Source organism: Elephantulus edwardii, unplaced genomic scaffold, assembly GCF_000299155.1.
Source record: "Elephantulus edwardii isolate Elephantulus edwardi_28Jun2011 unplaced genomic scaffold, EleEdw1.0 scaffold00013, whole genome shotgun sequence".
NCBI classification, from domain to species: Eukaryota; Metazoa; Chordata; class Mammalia; order Macroscelidea; family Macroscelididae; genus Elephantulus; species Elephantulus edwardii.
In genome coordinates, this window is record NW_006399763.1 from 9,999,865 (window position 1) to 10,007,572 (window position 7,708).

Genomic DNA, 7,708 nt, shown 5'->3' on the forward strand with positions numbered 1-7,708 from the left:
ACATGGGAAAGGCCAATTCTGACTAGTACCCATTTCGTAAAGGGAAACTGTCACCATCAATAACGTCTATAATATAAAAAAAATAACTACATGGTCAGACATGTCACATCCCATGCTCCTGCTTCTATTTCTATGAATCATTGGGTCCAAAGTTAGTTGCAAGAAAAAAAAAAGACTCACAAACTTTATTCACAGTGGTAGGTTTATTGGGGCTTATTATGTTTTCTCTATGATACCTAACAACAAGAAGTGCTTTCAGACAAAGCACATCACATATTGAAAGTCCAGGTTTAGTTATTGGCTTTTTAGCCCAAGCAAGACTAACAACAAGACACAATTCCTCAATTATTTCCAGACATTCAACAAGTGAAAGTCTAAGTTCAGTTCAGCATCACAAATAAACCTCTGGTTTCCTCAATGATAGAGCAAGCTTTGTCTCATAGCAATCATTAGTAAGCTCTTCATTTAGTCATTCCATCTCCAGGGTTCTGTCAGGCTACAACTTGCCACAATCTCTTCATAGTTTCTTAGCACTCTCTTCACAATTTCCCCACAGTGTGAGAAGACTCTCTCTTATATTGGGCTAGGACAACAGAATGAAAACCACTTTTCAAAATTCTAACACCACAGACAATCTCATCCCATGTGATTTAATGACTGAAAACTTACTGGAGGATCAGCTATGAGTCAGTTCTGACTCAACAGTGCATAACAACAGCAACAACAGTGGAGTAATGTAAGATTATGTCCCATGACACTAAAATGTAATTTGAGCTAATTGTTGTTGTTAGGTTGTGCTACTTGTTGTTGTTTTAATGTCAAGTTGAGTAGGACTCATAGTAAACCCATCAACAATAGATCTTAACTCTTTCCTCTTCTGTACCATCTTCACCATCTCTGAACTATGTGAATCCATTGTTAAAGTTATTATGTCGATTCATATTGTTAATAGTATTCCTCTCTTTCATTGACACTCCACCTTTCCAATCATGATGTCCCTTTCCAAGGAATAACCTCACCTAACAATATGCCAAAAGTATGTGAGATGAAGTTTTTGTATTTTTTCCTCTAAGGAGCACTGTGGCTGCACTCTTCCAAAGTCTTATCTGTTTCTTCTTTTTGCAGTTCATGGGGTATTCAGCATTCTTCTTCAACACCAGAGCTCCAAGACTTCAATTCTTCTTCTTTCATCCTTATTCATTGTTCAACCCTCATATGCAAATCAAATGACTGAAAATAACATGACCTGAATTAGGCTCACCTTAGATCTGAAAATGACATCATTGCTCCTCAATAATTTGGACAGGTTCTTTACTACAGACCTTCCCAGTGCAATATGCCTCTTAATGATTAATTCTGCACATACTTATTTTGAAGTTGATGAAAAAAGATAATTTATACGAAAAATCATGGAAATAAACATATGTTTGGTTTAAATACTTTAGAGTATTAAAATAAAAATTACTTATATCAAATACTATTGATCTTTTTTGGTGTATTTGTTGATATATTAGTGTATACAGTATATTAAAATATTTTAATATCAAAATGTAAATTATCTTCTAATATTTATTATTAATTCTTCAGTTTTTACATTTTATCTTTAATCTCAGTGAAGCGGCACTTCATTATACATTTGTGAATAAATTTTAACCAGCTTCATAAATTTTAAACAAGGATTTTCTTATAATAAGTAACTGGGCTATTACTTGTAGAATGAAGGGGCAATGACCTACTACACTTCTCATTTAGTCTTTTCATTAACATTACATTGTGACTAAATATTCTAAAATTTGTTATTGTTATGTGTCATCAAGTAGCCTGTGACTCATAGCACCCATATGTATAACAGCTCTGAAGCCTGCCCTGTCCCGACCCAGACTCATTGCTTATGACACACCTACCCCCATTTCCCCAGTTACTGAATCAATCCATCTCATCCAGAATCTTTCTCTCTTGTGCTATCTCTCCACCCTTCTGATTATAATGATTTTCACCAAAAATTAGTCTCTCCTGGACACATGCCCAAAGGATGTGAGATGGAGCTTCAAAATCCTAGCTTCTAAGAAACTTGTTTTCACACTATCCAAGATAGACCTATTTGTTTTCTTGGTGGTCCATAATATGTTCAAGACTCTTCTTCAGCACAATTCGAAGGCATCTATTATTTTTCTGTCATCCTTAGTCATTGTCCAACTCTCTGATGCAAAGCAAGTAATTGTGAGGACCATGTCCTGGATGAGGTGTACATTAGTCTCTAGACTGACATTATTGTTTCTCAGTACTCTGTAGAGGTCCCTGACAGAATATTTTCCCAGTGCAAGTCATCTGTTGATTTTCTGTTGGTGCCAAGATTGTTGATTGTGGAGCCAAGCAAGCTAAAATTGGTAACAACCTAATCTCAACTCCATTTATCATGGTGCTGTTGATCGGCCCAGTGGTGAGAATGTTTGTCTACCTGATGTTAAGCTTCAATTAGTATTATGTCCTTTACCTTATGCAGCAAATGTGTCAGATCATCCTCAGATTTGGCAAGCAAAGTTGTATGATCTGCATAGTGCATATTATTGATGACTTTTCCTTCAATCCTGATGCCAAATTCCTACTCATAAAACCCAGCCTCCTGAACGATATGTTCTGCATATAGACCGGAAAGGTATGGAGCTAGAACACGTTCCTGATGCACTCCTTTCCTGATTTTGAACCGTGCAGTGTTTCCTTGCTCTGTTTTGAGGACTGCTTCATTTTCTGAGTATAGGTTTCATATGAGCACAATCAGATGTTCTGGGATTCCCATTCTCCTCAAGGTAAGCCACAATTTGTTGTGATCTACACAGTCAAATGTCTTTGCATAGTCAATGAAACACAGATAGATATTCCTGTGGTACTCTTTGCTTAATACCAAGATCCTTCTAACATTGGCAACAATATCTCTTGTGTCACAACCTCCTCTAAACCCAACTTGTATTTCTGGTAGTTCTCTGTAAATGTACTGTTTCAGTTGTTTTTGTATAACATTTAGCAGTATTTTGCTTGTGTGTGATATTAGTGATATTGTTAGATAATTTTCACACTGTTTGCTTACCTTTTTCTGGAATGGGAGTAAATATGGATCTCTTCTAGTCAGCTCACCAAGCAGTTGTCCTCCAGATTTCTGTGCACAATCTGGTAAGCATGTCCAGGGCAGCATCCATATGTTGAATTATGTCAATTAGTATTCCAAAAATTGCTGGGGCCTTATTTTTTGCCAATTCTTTCAGAGAAGCCTGCAATTCCTCTTTAATCACCTTTGCCTCCTGACGATATACTGTTTCATGAAATTTTTCTGTGTCAGCCAGTTCTTTATGGTACAGTGACTCTACATGCTCCTTCCACTTTATTTGGGGGCTTTCTGAATAATTCAACATTCTGCCCACAGCATCCTTAAATATTGCAACAAGAGGCACACACTTATTCTTTAGGTCCATCAGCTTAAGAAATGTGGAGCAAGTTCATCCCTTTTGGTTTTCCAACTTTAGCTCTTTGCACAATTCATTATAATACTTTGCTTTGTCTTTCCATTTTGCCCTTTGAAATCTTCTGTTCAGATTCTTAACATCTTGAGTTCTTCTTTTTGCTTTGGCCTCTTGGTACGGTAGTCCAATAGTCAGAGTCTCTTCTGACATGCATTTTGGTCTTTTCTTCTTCCTCCTTCTTTGTAATGACCTTTTGCATTCTTCATGGATAATAGTCTTGATATATCCTTCCACAGCTGATATGGTCTTCATTCATTAGTGGTCAAGGTCTCAAAACTGTCCCTAAGTTGGCTTTTAAATTCAGGTGGGATAGATTCAAGATAAATTTTAATTCCCGTGTATTTCATTTAACCATCTTTAGCTTTAATTTGAACTTGTATAGGAGTAGTTGCTTGTGTGTTCTGAAATCAACAGCTGGCCTAATGGTCACTGCTGATATTGAATTTCTCCAATGATTCCTTTCACAGCTGTAATTAATGTGATTCCTGTGTATACCAACAAGTGAAATCCATGAGTATAGCCAGCGTTTATGTTTCCTATAAAAGGTATTTGTGATAAATAAATAATTGATTGTGCAAAATTCGAACATTCTATCCCTGGCCTTATTTTTATCACCAAGTGTATGTTTTCCGACCACTGATCCTTCTCCCTGGTTCCAACTTTTGCATTTCATTCATCATAATTATTAATGTATTTTGGTTGCATGATCAATTGATTTCTGACTGCAAACGTTGGAGAAATCGTCTATTTCTTTTTGTCTCTAGTTGTTGGTACATAAATTTGAATGATAGTGGTCTTTCTTGTATGTATATGGGTATTATCCTGTCACTCACAACATTGTATTTCAAGATCTAGAAACAGTTTTTAACTATGAAAGTGACCTCGTATTTTCTCAATTTTTCATCTCTGGTGTAGTAGATCACATGCTCGTCTGACTCAAAATGTCCCATGTCAATCCATCTTATTTCACCAATTTCTTTCTTAATTATATCCAGTTTTTCCTACATTCATGCTCCTCACATTCCATGTTCCAGTAGTTTCTCTGTTTACATCTGTTCCTCTTCCTTTGTTTCCAAATTTGAGGCTCAGTCTCATTTGTCATACCTGTTGTTCTACTGTAAGTGTGGTCTATTGTAGATAGGGTTTTCAAAGGCCTGTTATATTTTGGAAGTGGCTACCCAGTTCTCCTTCCTAGTCTGTCTTAATTTGGATGCTTTTCTTTAGAATGGTTGGTGGCAAACAAGCAGTTTACCAAAAGCAGCAGATAAAAGACACTCCCCCTTATAGAAATAACCATTACATTCGATGTTCCCCTTTCCCAGCAAGTGTGTCTTGTCACTTATTTTTCCCTCCTATATCAGCATCACTTTCACTCCCACCCGTACTATTCAGAACCTCCATCACCCCAACCACCTATTGCTGTCATGCCTTACACCACAAGTCACTTCTGTGATATCTTGCTGGTCTCTCATACTGATACCTTTCTCTCGTTTAGGAGGGTTTAAAACCAAATCCTATATACAAGCCTCACGGAAGGATTTTTGTCTGAAAGAGTACTGGGGAAAGGTTCTTACCCCTGAGCATCACCTCTAGAACTGTCTCTGTTCTTCGTTTTGCACCACACCACTGTCACAATACGATAAATTCCAGGTGAGGACTAGGTCTCCTCTAGATTTGGTATGCTGGTGTTATTTACTAAATGTCCCAACTTGCCATGGATGCATGATCGTTAATGAATCCAGTGGAATTCTGCAAGAATGGACATTACCTGATTACGGAGAGCACAAGTTGGTCACAGAGTACTGCCTTTTGTCAAGCTCCAGGGTTGCTGAAACTGAGTCTAGGGGTGAACCCAGTCCCTGCATCTCTATTGGTTTTGGATGTGAGGCATAATGCCGGATAAGGCCATATATCGTGGATGGAAGGCTGAGAAGAAGTGTCATAAACTTTGGATTCAGAAATAAGAAATACAGAAAAAGAAAAGCTTGTCGAAGGAAGTTGGGAGATATTTCTTACTAATTCTACTTTTTTATTTTATATAATTATTTTATAATCATAGAATTACAATAAATTCTATAATTCTATTTTCTATTAATTTGTCTTGATAAAATCATAATGTACTTTTAACTCAGTCACTGTTAAGCACATTTAAGGAGAATATATGTTCTTGTTGCTATGTGCCATTGAGTTGCTTATAACTTATGGCAACCCTGTGTACAACAGCTCTGAGCTCTGCTATATCCTGTGCCAACTTTATTGTCTCTGACACATCTACCCCCATTACTCTAGTCACTGAATCAATTCATCTCATAGAGGGTCATCCTTTCTTGTTCAGTCCCTCCACCATCCCAAACATGATGTCACTCCTTGCAACAAGCCCAAAGTATGTCAGACAGCTTCAGAATCTTTGCCTCCAAGAAATAGCCTTGTTTCACCCTCTCTAAGATGAGCCTGTTTGTTCTCCTAGCCGTCCATGGTATATTCAATACTCTTCTCCAGCACAACAGCACAAAGGCATCAACTCTCCTTTCATCATTCCTAGTCACTGTCCAGCTCTCTGACACATAGCAAGTAATTGTGAAGGTCATGGCCTGGATCAGGTGCACCTTAGTCTCCAGACTGATATTGTTCTCTTTAGTACTCTGGAGAAGTCCCTGACAGAAGGTTTTCCCAATGAAATGCCTCTTTTTATTTCCTGGCTGCTGGTACCAAGAATTCCGATTGTGGAGCCAAGCAAGCTAAAGCTGTTAACAATCTCAGTCTCTATCTATCATGATGCTGCCAATTGGCTCAGGGGTGAGAATCTTTGTTTTCTTGATGTTGAGCTTCAATCTCTATTGAAGGTTGCAGTCCTTGACAGTCTACATCAAGTGCTTCAGGTCCTCCTAAGTTTCAACAAACAGGGTTCTATCATCTGCATAATGTAGATTGTTGATAAGTCTTCCTCTAATCCCGATGCCACATTCCACCTAATAAAGCAGAGCTCCTGGATGATCTGTTCTGCTAATTGAATGAAAAGGTATGAAGATAGAACACATCCCTGGCCTGCACCCTTTCTGATTTTGAACCATGTCGTGTTTCCTTGCTCTATTCTGATAGTGCAGAATAAAGTGTCTTAAAGGTCTTTATAATGACTCTTTGGCCCACCCCACGCCCGCTTAGTGCACTGAAGATGGTGGCCACCGAGACAAGGTTGCTCTGAGCCTTGGTGGCCAGACATGTGAGCACCATCCCTTGGGACATGTCCACCTCTGCAGCCCTTAGGCCAGCTGCTTCTGGAAGAAAGAGCTTGACCTGGTTCCCCTCAAGAAAAAATGTACCTTCAGCACCAGTTCCTCCTTCCTGGCTCCTGCTGTCACCTAGCATGCCCCCAATTTCAAGGGCACAACTTTACGTAGTCAATGGAGAGTTCAAAGACCTGAGCCTTGATAACTTTAAGGAGAAACACTTGGTGCTTTTCTTCTACTCCTTAGACTTCACTTTATTTCCTGCAGAAATTGTTGCATTTAGTGACAAAGTCAACAAATTTCATGATATGAACTGTGAGGCTGTGGTCTGTCTGTGGATTCCCACTTCATACATCTGGCCTGGATAAAAACATTTAGGAAGAACGGTAGGTTGGGCCACATGAACATCCGACTCCTGTTAGATTTAACGAAGCAGATCTCCCGAGACTAAGGTGTGCTGTTTGAGGGCCCTGGCATTGCACTAAGAGGTCTCTTCATCATCGACCCCAGTGGTGTCATCAAGCACTGGAGTGCCAATGACCTCCCAGTGGACTGCAGCGAAGAAGAGACCCTCTGCTTGGTGAAGGCATTCCAGTTTGTAGAGGCCCAAGGGGAAGTCTGCCTGGTCAGCTGGACACCTGATTGTCTTACAATCAAGGCAAGCCCAACTGCTTCCAAAGAATATTTTGAGAATGAGTAAATGGGTCACCCATGTGCATCTGTAGAGCTGCTTACACTAGAAAAGAACACCAAGTTAGAGACCCCAGTGTATGCTTCATAGGTGACAGTTTCTAGAGGGGGAGAGAAATGCTCATATTAATAAATACTATGCTAATTTTTTTGTATGTGACATAGTTAAAGGCTTTTGAGACTTGGTTAGCTCTTTCACCTGTAACATCTTGAATGTTAGTTACAATGTCTGTTCACCCCTTCCTTGGATGATGTCTTCAATAAGGAAAAGAAACT

At 38.9% G+C, this 7,708-nt stretch overlaps 1 pseudogene; it reads left to right on the forward strand.

Annotated features, from left to right (window-relative positions):
• The first annotated feature begins 6,687 nt into the window (after positions 1–6,687).
• On the forward strand, positions 6,688–7,442 carry LOC102845896 (annotated as a pseudogene).
• Positions 7,443–7,708: the final 266 nt, after the last annotated feature.